The 17,233-nt window shown below is 37.8% G+C and overlaps 1 protein-coding gene across 3 annotated transcripts in view; it reads left to right on the forward strand.

The window, feature by feature from the left end:
* Positions 1–17,233, forward strand: part of COP1 (COP1 E3 ubiquitin ligase) — a 257,866-nt gene that overhangs the window by 79,661 nt on the left and 160,972 nt on the right. The window lies entirely within an intron of this gene.

The raw sequence follows: 17,233 nt of genomic DNA on the forward strand, positions 1-17,233 counted from the left end.
TCTTAGATTGGCCATTATCAGAAAGATGAAACAAGTGTTGATGAGGATGTGGAGAAAAGGGAGCTCTTATAAACTGTTGGTGGTATTGTAATTAGTACAGCTACATTGGAAGACATTATGGAGGTTCCTCAAAAAACTAAAAATAGAACTACCGTACGATCCTGCAATCCCATGACTGGGAATATTCTCAAAGGAAATAAAATCACTATGAAAAAAGTCCCATCTTTGTCCCATTATTCACAGTAGCCATGCACACAACCTAAGTATTTATCTAAATGGATGAATGGATTTAAAACATATATTGTATGTATATATATATATATATATATATATACACACACACACACACACACACACACACACATATATACACATATATATACACATACACATATATAGACACACACACACACACACACACACACACACACTAGAATACTATTCCACCTTAAAAAATACCCAGGAAGTTGTCATTTGCACCAACACAGATGAACCTAGATGACATTATGTTAAGTGAAATAAGACAGGCACAGAAAGACAGATACTGTATGATCTTGCTTACATGTGGAATCTAAAAAAGTTGAACTCATACAAGTAGAGCATAGTATGGTGGTTAACAGAGATTAGAGGTGGATGGGGAGAGGGGAGAAGTTGGTCAGTGAGTACAAAGTTATAGTTAGACAGGAAGAATCAATTCTGGTGTTCTGTTGTGCAACAAGGTGGTTATAATTAATAATAATGAATTGTATATTTTAAAATAGCAAAAGAGAGGATTTTAAATGTTCTCACAAGAAATATTTGAGGTGGTGGATGTGCTATACTCTGATCATTTCACTATGTATGCAAGGATCAAAATATTTTATACCTCATAAATATTCACAATTATTATGTCAATTAAAGATAAAAATTTAAAAAACACTGTCAGACACTGGGATTTATTTGTGAATATGACAGACCCTAGAACCCTGTTCTCATGGTTACATATTCTTAGGAGGAAAAATAACATACGTGAGTGAATTGATTATTCTCTTTAAATTTTGGTGTAAATAGACTTTTTGATTCCAATAATTTAAAATTATCAAACTGTTCCAAAAACTGTAGTAGTTATGATTAATTAGTAGGCATTTCAGGATTTCTATAAAATATCCTTGGGTTCTTGTTAAGAACTAAAATCATCAACAAAATGAAAGATAAAAATCATATGATCATTTCAGTTGATACTTAAAAAGTGATGTTGATAGCCAGGTGCAGTGGCTCATGCCTGTAATCCCAGCACTTTGAGAGGCCGAGGCTGGTGGATCACGAGGTCAAGAGATTGAGACCATCCTGGCCAACATGATGAAACCTCGTCTCTACTAAACATACAAAAAGCTGGGCGTGGTGGCGCACACCTGCATTCCCAGCTACTCGGGAGGCTGAGGCAGGAGAACCGCTTGAACCTGGGAGGCAGAGGTTGCAGTGAGCTGAGATTGCGCCACTGCACTCCAGCCTGGTGACAGAGCGAGACTCCATCTCAAAAAAAAGAAAAGAAAAAAGAAGTGAGGTTAATGAAGTTCAACGTTCCTTCATGATAAAAACCTTCAATAAACTGGTTATAGAAGGAACACACTTCAACATAATAAAAGCCATATATGACAAACCTACAGGTAGTCACACTCAATGGTGAAAAAGTGAAACCTTTCCTCTTAGATCTGGAACTCAACAAGGATGCCCACTTTCACCATTGTTACTCAACATAGTACTAAAAATCCTAGCTAGAGCAGTCAGACAAAAGAAAGAAATAAAGAGCATCCAGACTGGAAAGGAAGAAGTCAAATTATCCCTCTTTACAGATGATATGATCTTATATTTGGAAAAACCTATAGACTCCACCAAAAAACTATTAGAACGAAATGATACAGATTCAGCGAAGTTGCAGGATAGAAAGTCAACATACAAAAAATCAGTAGCATGTTTATATACCAGCAGTGAACATTGTGAAAAAGAATAAAAAGATATTCTTATTTATAAAGCCACAAATAAAATTAAATACTTAGGAATTAACTAAAGAAGTGAAAGATAGCTATAATGAAAACTATAAAGCACTGATGAAAGAAATTGAAGAAGACACAAAAAACTGGAAAGATATGCCATGTTAATGGATTGGAAGAATCAATATTGTTAAAATGTCCATACGACCCAAGCAATCTACAGATACATTGCAATCACTATCAAAACACCAATGACATTCTTCACAGAAATAGAAAAATATCCTAAAATTTATATGGAATCACAAAAGACCCAGAGGAGCCAAAGCTGTCCTGAGCAAAAAGAACAAAAATAGAGGAATCGTATTACCTGATTTTACATTATACTATATGGCTATAGTAACCAAAACAGCATGGTACCGGCATAAAAACAGACACATGCCAATGGAACAGAATAGAGGACCCCGAAACAAATCCACACACCTACAGTGAACTCGTTTTTGACAAAGGTGCTAAGAACATACATTGGGGAAAACATACTCTCTTAAATACATGGTGCTCGGAAAACTGGATATTTATGTGCAGAAGAATGAAACTTGGGGGGTGGAGCCAAGATGGCCGAATAGGAACAGCTCCGGTCTCCGGCTCGCAGCCTGAGCCACAGAGAAGACCAGTGATTTCTGCATTTCTGCTTGAGGTACCGGTTTCATCTCACTAGGGAGTTCCAAACAGTGGGTGCAGGACAGCCGGTGAAGCGCACTGTGCGCGAGCCGAAGCAGGGCGAGGCATTGCCTCACTCGGGAAGTGCAAGGGGTCAAGGAGTTCCCTTTCCTAGTCAAAGAAAGGGGTAACAGACGGCACCTGGAATATCGGGTCAGTCCCACCCCAATACTGCGCTTTTCCAACGGGCCTGGAAAACGGCACACTAGGAGACTGTGTCCCCCACCTGGCTCGGAGGGTCCTATGCCCATGGAGTCTCGCTGATTGCTAGCACAGCAGTCTGAGATCAAGCTGCAAGGCGGCAGTGAGGCTGGGGGAGGGGTGCCTGCCATTGCCCAGGCTTGCTTAGGTAAACAAAGCAGCCAGGAAGCTCGAACTGGGTGGAGCCCTCCACAGCTCGAGGAGGCCTACCTGCCTCTGTAGGCTCCACCTCTGGGGGCAGGGCACAGACAAACAAAAAGCAGGAACCTCCTCAGAATTAAATGTCCCTGTCTGATTGACAGCTTTGAAGAGAGTAGTGGTTCTCCCAGCACGCAGCTGGAGATCTGAGAACGGACAGACTGCCTCCTAAAGTGGGTCCCTCACCCCTGAGCAGCCTAACTGGGAGGCACCCCCCCAGTGGGGACAGACTGACACCTCACTCGGCCGGGTACTCCTCTGAGACAGAACTTCCAGAGGAACTATCAGACAGCTGAATTTGTGGTCTCACGAAAATCCGCTGTTCTGCAGCCACCGATGCTGACACCCAGCCAAACAGGGTCTGGAGTGGACCTCTAGTAAACTCCAACAGACCTGCAGCTGAGGGTCCTGTCTGGTAGAAGGAAAACTAACAAACAGAAAGGACATCCACACCAAAAACCCATCTGTGCATCACCATCATCAAAGACCAAAAGTAGATAAAACCACAAAGATGGGGAAAAAACAGAGCAGAAAAGCTGGAAACTCCAAAAAGCAGAGCACCTCTCCTCCTCCAAAGGAACGCACTTCCTCACCAGCAACGGAACAAAGCTGGATGGAGGATGACTTTGACGAGTTGAGAGAAGAAGGCTTCAGACGATCAAACTACTCTGAGCTACGGGAGGAAATTCAAAACAATAACAAAGAAGTTAAAAACTTTGAAAAAAAATTAGAAGAATGGATAACTAGAATAACCAATGGAGAGAAGGGCTTAAAGGAGCTGATGGAGCTGAAAGCCAAGTTTCGAGAACTACGCGAAGATTGCAGAAGCCTCAGTACCAGATGCGATCAACTGGAAGAAAGGGTATCGCTGATGGAAGATGAAATGAATGAAATGAAGCGAGAAGGGAAGTCTAGAGAAAAAAGAATAAAAAGAAATGAACAAAGCCTCCAAGAAATTTGGGACTATGTGAAAAGACAAAACCTACGTCTGATTGGTGTACCTGAAAATGACGGGGAGAATGGAACCAAGTAGGAAAACACTCTGCAAGATATTATCCAGGAGAACTTCCCCAATCTAGCAAGGCAGGCCAACATTCAGATTCAGGGAATACAGAGAACGCCGCAAAGATACACCTCGAGAAGGGCAACTCCAAGACACATAATTGTCAGATTCACCAAAGTTGAAATAAAGGAAAAAATGTTAAGGGCAGCCAGAGATAAAGGTCGGGTTACCCAAAAAGGGAAGCCCATCAGACTAACAGCTGATCTCTCAGCAGAAGCTCTACAAGCCAGAAGAGAGTGGGGGCCGATATTCAACATACTTAAAGAAAAGAATTTTCAACCCAGAATTTCATATCCAGCCAAACTAAGCTTCATAAGTGAAGGAGAAATAAAATACTTTACAGACAAGCAAACGCTGAGTGATATTGTCACCACCAGGCCTGCCCTAAAAGAGCTCCAGAAGGAAGCACTAAACATGGAAACGAACAACCGGTACCAGCCACTGCAAAAACATGCCAAACTGTAAAGACCATCGAGGCTAGGAAGAAACTGCATCAACTAATGAGCAAAATAACCAACTAACATCATAATGACAGGATCAGATTCACACAGAACAATATTAACGTTAAATGTAAATGGGCTAAATGCTCCAATTAAAAGACACAGACTGGCAAACTGGATAAGGAGTCAAGACCCATCAGTGTGCTGTATTCAGGAAACCCATCTCACGTGCAGAGACACACATAGACTCAAAATAAAGGGATGGAGGAAGATCTATCAAGCAAATGGAAAACAAAAAAAGGCAGGGGTTGCAATCCTAGTCTCTGATAAAATAGACTTTAAACCAACAAAGATCAAAAGAGACAAGGCCATTACATAATGGTAAAGGGATCAATTCAACAAGAAGAGCTAACTATCCTAAATATATATGCACCCAACACAGGAGCACCCAGGTTCATAAAGCAAATCCTGAGTGACCTACAAAGGGACTTAAACTCCCATACAACAGTAATGGGAGATTTTAACACCCCACTGTCAACACTAGACAGATCAACGAGACAGAAAGTTAACAAGGATATCCAGGAACTGAACTCAGCTCTACACAAAGTGGACCTAATAGACATCTACAGAACTCTCCACCCCAAATCAACAGAATATACATTTTTTTCAGCACCACACCACACCTATTCCAAAATTGACCACATAGTTGGAAGTAAAGCTCTCCTCAGCAAATGTAAAAGAACAGAAATTATAACAAACTGTCTCTCAGACCACAGTGCAATCAAATTAGAACTCAGGATTAAGAAACTCACTCAAAACCACTCAACTACATGGAAACTGAACAACCTGCTCCTGAATGACTATTGGGTACATAATGAAATGAAGGCAGAAATAAAGATGTTCTTTGAAACCAACGAGAACAAAGACACAACATACCAGAATCTCTGGGACACGTTCAAAGCAGTGTGTAGAGGGAAATTTATAGCACTAAATGCCCACAAGAGAAAGCAGGAAAGATCCAAAATTGACACCCTAACATCACAATTAAAAGAACTAGAAAAGCAAGAGCAAACACATTCAAAAGCTAGCAGAAGGCTAGAAATAACTAAAATCAGAGCAGAAGTGAAGGAAATAGAGACACAAAAAACCCTTCAAACAATTAATGAATCCAGGAGCTGGTTTTTTGAAAAGATCAACAAAATTGATAGACCGCTAGCAAGACTAATAAGAAAAGAGAGAAGAATCAAATAGATGCAATAAAAAATGAAAAAGGGGTTATCACCACCAATCCCACAGAAATACAATCTACCATCAGAGAATACTACAAACACCTCTATGCAAATAAACTAGAAAATCTAGAAGAAATGGATAAATTTCTCGACAAATACACCCTCCCAAGACTAAATCAGGAAGAAGTTGAATCTCTGAATAGACCAATAACAGATTCTGAAATTGTGTCAATAATCAATAGCTTACCAACCAAAAAGAGTCCAGGAACTGATGGATTCACAGCCGAATTCTACCAGAGGTACAAGGAGGAACTGGTACCATTCCTTCTGAAACTATTCCAATCGATAGAAAAAGAGGGAATCCTCCATAACACATTTTATGAAGCCAGCATCATCCTGATACCAAAGCCTGGCAGAGACATAACCAAAAAAGAGAATTTCAGACCAATATCCTTGATGAACATTGGTGCAAAAATCCTCAATAAAATACTGGCAAACCGAATCCAGCAGCACGTCAAAAAGCTTATACACCATGATCAAGTGGGCTTCATCCCTGGGATGCAAGGCTGGTTCAACATACGCAAATCAATAAATGTAATCCAGCATATAAACAGAACCAAAGACAAAAACCACATGATTATCTCAATAGATGCAGAAAAGGCCTTTGACAAAATTCAACAGCCCTTCATGCTAAAAACTCTCAATAAATTAGGTATTGATGGGACGTATCTCAAAATAATAAGAGCTATCTATGACAAACCCACAGCCAATATCATACTGAATGGGCAAAAACTGGAAGCATTCCCTCTGAAAACTGGCACAAGACAGGGATGCCCTCTCTCACCACTCCTATTCAACATAGTGCTGGAAGTTCTGGCCAGAGCTATCAGGCAGGAGAAGGAAATAAAGGGTATTCAATTAGGAAAAGAGGAAGTCAAATTGTCCCTGTTTGCAGATGACATGATTGCATATCTAGAAAGCCCCATCGTCTCAGCCCAAAATCTCCTTAAGCTGATTAGCAACTTCAGCAAAGTCTCAGGATACAAAATCAATGTACAAAAATCACAAGCATTCCTGTACACCAATAACAGACAAACAGAGAGCCAAATCATGAGTGAACTCCCATTCACAATCGCTTCAAAGAGAATAAAATACCTAGGAATCCAACTTACAAGGGATGTAAAGGACCTCTTCAAGGAGAACTACAAACCACTGCTCAATGAAATAAAAGAGGATACAAACAAATGGAAGAACATTCCATGCTCATGGGTAGGAAGAATCAATATCGTGAAAATGGCCATACTGCCCAAGGTAATTTATAGATTCAATGCCATCCCCATCAAGCTACCAATGACTTTCTTCACAGAATTGGAAAAAACTACTTTAAAGTTCATATGGAACCAAAAAAGAGCCCGCATCGCCAAGTCAATCCTAAGCCTAAAGAACAAAGCTGGAGGCTACCTGACTTCAAACTATACTACAAGGCTACAGTAACCAAAACAGCATGGTACTGGTACCACAACAGAGACATAGATCAATGGAACAGAACAGAGCCCTCAGAAATGATGCCGCATATCTACAACTATCTGATCTTTGACAGACCTGACAAAAACAAGAAATGGGGGAAGGATTCCCTATTTAATAAATGGTGCTTGGAAAACTGGCTAGCCATATGTAGAAAGCTGAAACTGGATCCCTTCCTTACACCTTATACAAAAATTAATTCAAGATGGATTAAAGACTTAAATGTTAGACCTAAAACCATTAAAATCCTACAAGAAAACCTAGGCAATACCATTCAGGACATAGGCATGGGCAAGGACTTCATGTCTAAAACACCAAAAGCAATGGCAACAAAAGCCAAAATTGACAAATGGGATCTAATTAAACTAAAGAGCTCCCGCACAGCAAAAGAAACTACCATCAGAGTGAACAGGCAACCTACAGAATGGGAGAAAATTTTTGCAACCTACTCATCTGACAAAGGGCTAATATCCAGAATCTACAATGAACTCAAACATATTTACAAGAAAAAAACAACCCCATCAAAAAGTGGGCAAAGGTCATGAACAGACACTTCTCAAAAGAAGACATTTATGCAGCCAAAAAACACATGAAGAAATGCTCATCATCACTGGCCATCAGAGAAATGCAAATCAAAACCACAATGAGATGCCATCTCACACCAGTTAGAATGGCCATCATTAAAAAATCAGGAAACAACAGGTGCTGGAGAGGATGTGGAGAAATAGGAACACTTTTACACTGTTGGTGGGACTGTAAACTAGTTCAACCATTGTGGAAGTCAGTGTGGCGATTCCTCAGGGATGTAGAACTAGAAATACCATTTGACCCAGCCATCCCATTACTGGGTATATACCCAAAGGACTATAAATCATGCTGCTATAAAGACACATGCACACGTATGTTTATTGTGGCACTATTCACAATAGCAAAGAGTTGGAACCAACCCAAATGTTCAACAACGATAGACTAGATTAAGAAAATGTGGCACATATACACCATGGAATACTATGCAGCCATAAAAAAGGATGAGTTCATATCCTTTGTAGGGACATGGATGAAACTGGAAAACATCATTCTCAGTAAACTATTGCAAGGACAAAAAACCAAACACCGCATGTCCTCACTCATAGGTGGGAATTGAACAATGAGAACTCATGGACACAGGAAGGGGAACATCACACTCCGGGGACTGTTTTGGGGTTGGGGGAGGGGGGAGGGACAGCATTAGGAGATATATCTAATGCTAAATGACTAGTTAATGGGTGCAGGAAATCAACGTGGCACATGGATACATATGTAACAAACCTGCACATTGTGCACATGTACCCTAAAACCTAAAGTATAAAAAAAAAAAAAAAAATGAAACTTGATTCCTACTGCAAAGATCAAATCAAAGTGGATTAAAGACTTAAAGGCCTCAAACAGTGAAATTACTACAAGAAAACATTGGGGAAACTGTGGGCAAAAAATTTTTGAGTAATAACCCACAATCACAGGCAACCAAAGCAAAAATGAACAAAAGGTACCATATCAAGTTAAAAAGCTTCTGCACACCAAAGGAAACAATCAGCAAAGTGAAGAGGCAACCCACAGAATTGGAGAAAATATTTGCAAACTACTCATCTGACAAGGGATTAATAACCAGAATATACAAGGAGCTTAGAATATTCTATAGGAAAAAAATCTAATAATCATTTAAAAATGGGTAAAAGATTTGAATAGACATTTCTCAAAAGAAGACAAACATGGCAAACCAGTGTATATAGAAGTGTTCAACATCATTGGTCATCAGAAATGCAAATCACAACTACAATGAAATATCATCTCTCCTCAGTTAAAATGGCTTGTATCCAAAAGTTAGGCAGTAACAAATGCTAGTGAAGATGTGGAGAAAAGGGAACCGTTGTACGGTGCTGGTGGGAATGTAAATTAGTACAACTACTATGGAGAATGGTTTGGAGGTTCCTCAAGAAATTAAAAATAGTAGCCTATTACGCAGCAGTCCCACTGTTGAGTATATATCCAAAAGAAAGGAAATGCATATATGAAAGAGTTATGTGCATTCCCATGTTTGTTGCAGCACTGTTCACAATAGCCAAGATTCGGAAGTAACCTGTGTGTCCATCAACAGATGAATGAATTGAGAAAATGTGGTACACATACTCAGTGGAGTACTATTCAGCCATAAAAATGAATGAGATTCTGTTATTTGCAACAACATAGATAGAACTGGAAGTTATTAAGTGAAATAAGCTAGGAACAGAAAGATAAACAACACATGTTTTCATTATTTGTGGGATCTAAAAATCAATTGAACTCGTGAAGATAGAGAATAGAAAGCTGGTTACCTGAAGCTGGGAAAGGGTAGTACGGGGCTGGGGGGCAGGGGAGGTGGGAGCGTTTAATGGATAAAAAAAAATTAATTGAATAAGATCTAGTATTTGATAGCATAACAGGGTGACTATAGACAATAATATTTTAATTGTACATTTAAAAATAACTTAAAAAGTATAATCGGGTTGTTCGTAACACAAAGGATAAATGCTTGAGGGGGTGAATACCCCCATTCTCCACGTTGTGATATTACATGTTGCATGCCCATACCAAAATATTTCATGTACCTCATAAGTATATACACCTGCTGTGTACCCAGAAACATTAAAAATTAAAAAAAATTAAAAAGATCTAAAATCACTGCTTGATGACGATGTTAAAAGTTCATTTAAATTCTGAAATCTGAGGTGTGAAGAAGCCAAACTGCAGTGTTCATGAGTGTCAACCAAGACTCCTATTTGAAATGCAGATTTTAAAAATCTGATTGATTAGGTTTGAGGTAGATCTTAGAGATTCAAATGCAGGCCTGGGATTTGGGAGTGGTAGAGATGCTACTTTAGAAAATATAGGAAGATTGATTAAGTACTTGGTGATAAGTCTGTGTTACTGACATGTTTTTAAATAAATTCTTAAATCTGACATGCTTATTTTCCTTTTTATAAGAGAAAGTTCAAATATTCAACACCAACATTTTATAACTGCATATTTCATGTTTTGTGCAATGTGGGGGTAAAGATTTTTAATTCTTTTACTCTATTCTGTAAAGTTACACATTATTCTCTAATGTCTTTGAAATACCTCAGATAAAGTTTCTGGGCTTGAGAGGGCCAGAAAAGTTAAAAATGAAGTCTCTGTAAAGGAAACAAATTATTGGTATATACCAACCATTCCCTGTTAATTCCATTTATATGCTGTGATTAGAGCCTCATGTTTATGGCTTTTTGTCCTTTCAGGTTAGAGTCATTTAAAGTCACATAGGAAACTCTTTACCCCTTTAATTATTATAGATATACTTTGATTCTAGGAGGTCAGAAATTGGGGTACCTAGGGAAACCAAAGCTGCACATGGTAAAACTTGCTTAGGTATAAGGACAACTGTATACAAATGTAAAATTTCATGTGCTGTTATCATTTACCATTTCTGCTGTTCATGCTCTCTCTCTCCTACCGAAGTCCCATCATATTTTTCCCATTCACCACATCCTTATGTTTTTGGAATGCTTCTTCTAATTGTTTCTGGAATACTTCTGAGGTTATTTCAGATAATTGTTTTTTTAAACCCTGATGGATTGTATCAACTATATCATCTGATAATTTGAAATTTCTGTGTGAATTACAAATAAATTGTAATCTACTCCAACTTGTTGGAAAGTAGTAATAGAATACAAACTAGTCAAATACACCACTTTGTGTAATGAACTGAAACTTTCACTTATTTTGTTGGAGGCAAATCAGTCTTTTTGGTCTTATTCCTTTGAGCTTATTTTTGTCTATTTTTGACATTCTACCAACTGAAGTAGTTACTTCCGAAAGTGATAAAGCAATAGACTCAGACCTGTTCCATCTTTTAGAAATTTTCCCTCATGCTTGCTTTTTATATCTTCTGGCAGTAAGTTTCTAAAGAAACTCCTCTTACAAAGAAAACTTTTATTTTATTATTTTTTTTTTGAGACGGAGTCTTGCTCTGTCCCCCAGGCTGGAGTGCAGTGGCACGATCTCGGCTCACTCCAAGCTCCGCCTCCCGGGTTCACGCCATTCTCCTGCCTCAGCCTCCCAAGTAGCTGGGACTACAGGCACCCACCAACACGCCCAGCTAATTTTTTGTATTTTTAGTAGAGACGGGGTTTCACCGTGTTAGCCAGGATGCTCTCGATCTCCTGACCTCGTGATCCGCCCGCCTCGGCCTCCCAAAGTGCTGGGATTACAGGCTTGAGCCACCGCACCCGGCCAAAGAAAACTTTTAAATGAGCTGCTCTTTTGCTTTTATTTTTCAGTTTCAGAATTATTATGTAATAAACATTTTAAAAGGCAGTATAAGTATTAGGTTCCATAGTCCCCGTATGCATTATGTAACTATTACTCTTTGTAACCATGTACTAATTAAAAGAAGACAAGAGGTGCTGGGGAAATTTTTTTCTGGAGTTCTGAAACACTGTGATAGCGTCTGTTGTTTGAAGAATAAATTGCCCCATGTCTTTTCTGTAGAAATCATAGATAAGTACTCTGTGGCCTAGTACTTTTGTTGTTGAACTAACCTTGCATTCCTTAAGTAAACCTTAATTTATATGATATATAAGTTTCCAAAATGTTTTTGGAAATCTTTTGGGTCAGAGTATAGTCATATTCCTTTCCTGCCTTCACCGATTTTGGAAAGGTAACAGCGTACATATGCCATGTATCGTATAATACTGATGGAAGAATAAGAGGGACTTTCCCATAATCAAACACATTAATATTTTAGCATTAAAACATGATGTCAGATGTGTTCAGACCAGGTTTTTTATTTTTACCTTTAAATAGGTTGCAAAAAAGCATTTGATTTTCAGAGTTTTGAATTTTAGGTCTTTTATATTTTTGAGCCCAAACTTTTTTTTTTTTTGAGACGGAGTCTTGCTCTGTCGCCCAGGCTGGAGTGCAGTGGTGCAATCTCGGCTCATTTCAAGCTCCATCTCCCAGGTTCATGCCATTCTCCTGCCTCAGCCTCCTGAGTAGCTGGGACTACAGGTGCCCGCCACCATGCCCAGCTAAATTTTTGTATTTTTGGTAGAGACGGGGTTTCACCATGTTAGCCAGGATGGTCTCCATCTCCTGACATCGTGATCTGCCTGCCTTGGCCTCCCAAAGTGCTGGAATTACAGGCGTGACCAAAGTTTTTTTTTTTAAGGCCAAACTATATTGCCAAAAATCTACATATTGCTAAAAAGCCATTGTCATCACTGACATTTATTTATACAAAATTTGTGTCCTTGAAATTCAGATACCATGAGAAGAGTTTAGTATTGTCTGTTTCTAAACAGGCAATGAGAGAAGATTTCATTTTAATTTTCAGTTGGATTTTGCATCAAAATCAGGAAATCTATTTTAGAAATACTGTCCTTGAGGAGAACTGCATTTATATGTACAAGTTGCAACTGTCAAAGTGGTATTCCAGCTGTGGAATTGTGTCACTGCACTCCAGCCTGGGTGACAGAGTGAGATCGTACCTCTAAAAACATAAAAATAAAAAAAACAAACGACATTTAAAGAAATGAAAATAATGTCTGGCAAATAGTAAGAACTCAGTAAATGTTAGCTGCTGCTGTTATTGTTGTCGACAGATTAGTCACATAGATTTTGGGTGATATATTTGACTACTTGTGTCGAATGTTAAAGGGTATGTGGAATAAAACAAGAAAAAACGTGAAGAATGATTTCTAGTATCTTTGGAGGTGTCTGCAAAATTGGGGCCACAACAATTTTGGTTGCTCAATAAATGGGATTTACTATTTAAAATTAAATACTAAAAATATTAAATTATTAAAAATGTAGTATTTTCAGGTTACTTCTTGCTTAGTGTGTTTTCTTTTGGAGAAACTGGTTCAGTAACTGTATGTAGAGTACTGAAAAGGAACAAGTTTTATTTGTAGCCCCATTTGGTTTATTTATTAAATGTAGAAGTTTATTTTTCTCTCTTTAAAGTTTATAGCAAAAAAAAATCAATGATAATAGTCTAATTTTATGTGAGTATGTGGCATTTTGGACTCTCTTCGATTCCCTTATTCATAATTCCATATTTATCATCTATGTTTAGCCTAAAATGATCTCAGTGTGCTTTATTTTTGCTCATTGATTTAAAATTTCTCTGTATAATTTAGCTAATGTGTCCACTAATAATTTAAATTTAAGCCCTTCTTTTTCAATATAAAAGGCTAGTCTAAAATCAATATGCCTATTATCTTTCCAAGAGTGAACCATTGTTTTCTCTTGGCTACCTCTTCATTATAGTATACCTCATATGTGAAATTGACTTAATAATCTACTTTCTAGTTAGGAAATATGTCTTTGCTTTTGAAGGAAAATAATCTAGGTGAAAATAGTTATATGGACATCTACTTGCATAGCAGAATTTCTTTGATCCCTCAAATTAACAGCTGCATTGTTTTTACTTTTTTTTAGCAAGCTTCTCATTGTTAACCAGCAAGAACATTACGAACTCTTTCATTGTCTTTTGATTAAAGTATGTTACTCCTATGTCAGTTTTAGTTACTACCCTGAAATTTTTTTCCCTTGACATCTTTTGATGTCTTTATTAAGCTTTTTTTTTTTTGGAGATGGAGTCTTGCTGTGTCACCCAGCACCCAGGCTGGAGTGCAGTGGTATGATCTTGGCTCACTGCAACCTCTGCCTCCTGGGTTCAAGAGATTCTCCTGCCTCAGCCTCCCCAGTAGCTGGGATTACACGCATTTGCCATCATGCCCAGCTCATTTTTGTATTTTTGTAGAGTTGGGGTTTCACCATGTTGGCCAGGCTGGTCTTGAACTCCTGACCTCAGGTGATCCTCCTGCCACGATTTCTTAAGCTAGTATAACTTTTATAATTTTATTGACATTTATTTGAAAAATATATGATTCTATCTTATATTTATAGGTTAGTGTTTTTCATTTGTCTCTTTAAAATATGTCTACGAAGTGGAGGCTAATCCAGGATTTTCCAGTTCTTAAGTTAGAGAACATAAGGTGCCTGGGTAGTTTATATAGCATGGTGGTTCTTGTGGACTCTGGAACTTGACTGCTTGCGTTTGAATAATAACTCTGCTATTTCCCAGTGTTGTTATCTTGGTCCACATATATAATCTCTCAGTGCCTGAGTTTTCTCACTTGAGAAATGAGAATGATAATAGTATTATCTACATTAGAGCTGTGAAGTTTAAATTATTTAGGTTAGTGCATAGTAAACCCTCAGTAAATGGTACTATTGATATTGTTATTGCCATCTAGTGACTGTGGATGAATCAGGAGTTAAGTAGTACTATAACACCAGAGTCAAGTGGGACCCAGCCCTGTCAGTGCTTTCTAATATTCTTTGTGTGTGTGTGTGTGTGTGTGTGTGTGTATGAATGTATAATATATATATTAAGCAGAATTAATGAGTTTTATTATTCAAGTTTTTCTGTTGTAGTCTGCATTATACCTTTTTCTTAGTGAATAAAATTAAGACCTGGTAGAAAATAAGTTTCATATTGTGTAATCATTAATAAGATACTATTTTTAATTCTTAGTTTTATCTTCAACAAACTGATGAGTATTTTTAACATATTTGAAATGTAGAATTATATCACTGTATACACTGAGATATCAATATCATTTATTTTTTAGGCTTACAGTCACAGAATTCTGAATCATAAATCCATAAAAAATGCATAGCTGGAAATGTTCTGTTCTATAGGCCTCTAAATATGCAACTACACAATTTTATTAGTATTATACAAACGCTAAGGGATTGAGTTTCATTAGTAGGAAGAACAGAGATTTTTAATGCATTGCATTACCTCACTTTCAGTCCTCTTAGTCTCTGGATGGAGTAAACTGAAAATAGCATGCCATCTTTTCATACCAGTGTGTGACTCTGTAGGAAAGGCAAGTAATGGTTGCATTTTATCAAAATAAACTCATGACAAGAACATTTGAATTCTTTATATGGTTAAGTTCTTCAAAGGCTCTTTTATAATTGAGTTTTGCTATAGGAATTGTTAAGAACGCAATTAAGGTTTTTGTTTCTTATGTGCTGCATTTTTTGGCACTCATCTAACTTTATTTTTTCATTGATACATAATATCTTGTACATGTTTATGGGGGTACTTGTGATGTTTTTTACATGCATAGAATGTGTAATGATCAAGTCAGAGTATTTGGGGGGTTATCCCATCACCTTGAGCGTTTATCATTTCTTCTGGCTATTTTGTTTTTGTTTTTGGTTTTTTTGTTTGTTTGTTTGAGACAGGGCCTCTCTCTTGCCCAGGCTGGAATGCAGCGATGCGATCATAGCTCATTGCAGCCTTGACCATTTGAGATTAAGTGATCTTCCTACCTCACCCTCCTGAGTAGCTGGAACCCCAGGCATGCACCACCACATACAACTAATTATATGTAGAAAACGGGGTCTTACTATTTTGTCCGGGCTGGTCTTGAACTCCTAGGCTCCAGTGACCCTCCCACCTTGGCCTCCCAAAGTGCTAGGATTATAAGCATGAGCCACCATGCCTTGCCTCTTCTAGCTATTTTGAAATATAAATACATTGTTGTTAACTTTAGTCACCTTAATCTTCTGTCAAACCTTAGAACTTCTTTCATGTAATTGTATGTTTGTACCCATTAACTATGCCTTAAAAAAAAAGACTGCTGTGTAGACAGATTCATATGATTTATTTTTGAAAATGGGAAGTTTTATGTTACTAATTTTGTTAATAAAAGAAACTAAAATTTATTGAATGTTTACCATATTTTGGCATCATACTGTGAACTTTACATGCATTATCTTATTTAAATCTCATACTTCTCTGATATGTCTTCATCATTTAATAGATGGAGAAGCTAGAGCTCAAATAAGATTAATCACTTGCCCAGAGTCAGATTATTCACTTCTATGGGTAAAATTCAAACTGTGTACCTCTTAGAGTACCTCCCATGCTTTAACCTTTGAGGTTCTTTCAGTACTAAGTAATTAATCATTTTGTATGTTTGCGTATAGAACCATTCTAATTAGTAATCTCAATTGCTTAAATTTTATAGGGTAGAAAGAATATAAACTTTTTTTGTTGGGTTTTTTGTTTGTTTTTCGAGACAGAGTCTCACTCTGTCGCCCAAGCTGGAGTGCAATGGTGTGATCTCGGCTCACTGCAACCTCCGTCTCACAAGTTCAAGTGATTCTCCTGCCTCAGCCTCCCAGGTAGCTGGGATTACAGGAGTGTGCCATCACACCCAGCTAATTTTTTTACTTTTAGTAGAGAAAGGGTTTCACCATGTTGGTCAGGCTGGTCTCGAACACCTGACTTCAGGCGATCCGCCCGCCTTGGCCTCCCAAAGTGCTGGGATTACAGGCGTGAGCGACCGTGCCCGGCCTCAACATGTTTATAGTAGAAATAGAGAAGAAGAACTTACAAAAAGTAAATAATAGTTTATACGGTTGGTGTATATGTCATGTGATTTTCAGTTGTTGATAGTTTTTTATGTAAGGCTTATTTAAAGATGAGAGGGAGATAGGAATGATGAAATGGTAAGATAGAAATGCTGAGATAGAGGAAGTAAAAGATAGTCTACACTTCTGGAGGTTTTTTTAGGGTTAGATAGAATGTATAGAGGATATAACCAAATAAAAAGAACCAATGGAGAAAGCAGATTATGTTTGACCAGAGCAGAGGAAACTAGTATATTGGTTTTGGGTTACAAAGACAGGATTATTGTTATTTTACCATTTATTTTATTCTTTTGATAGTTCTGTTTTTCACATGAGGTTTGATTATAATATTTTGAAGCTGGGAGGGACTGTAGATAATATATAAATAGCTAGCCTTCATCA

This window comes from Nomascus leucogenys, chromosome 12 (genome assembly GCF_006542625.1).
Source record: "Nomascus leucogenys isolate Asia chromosome 12, Asia_NLE_v1, whole genome shotgun sequence".
Taxonomy (NCBI): Eukaryota; Metazoa; Chordata; class Mammalia; order Primates; family Hylobatidae; genus Nomascus; species Nomascus leucogenys.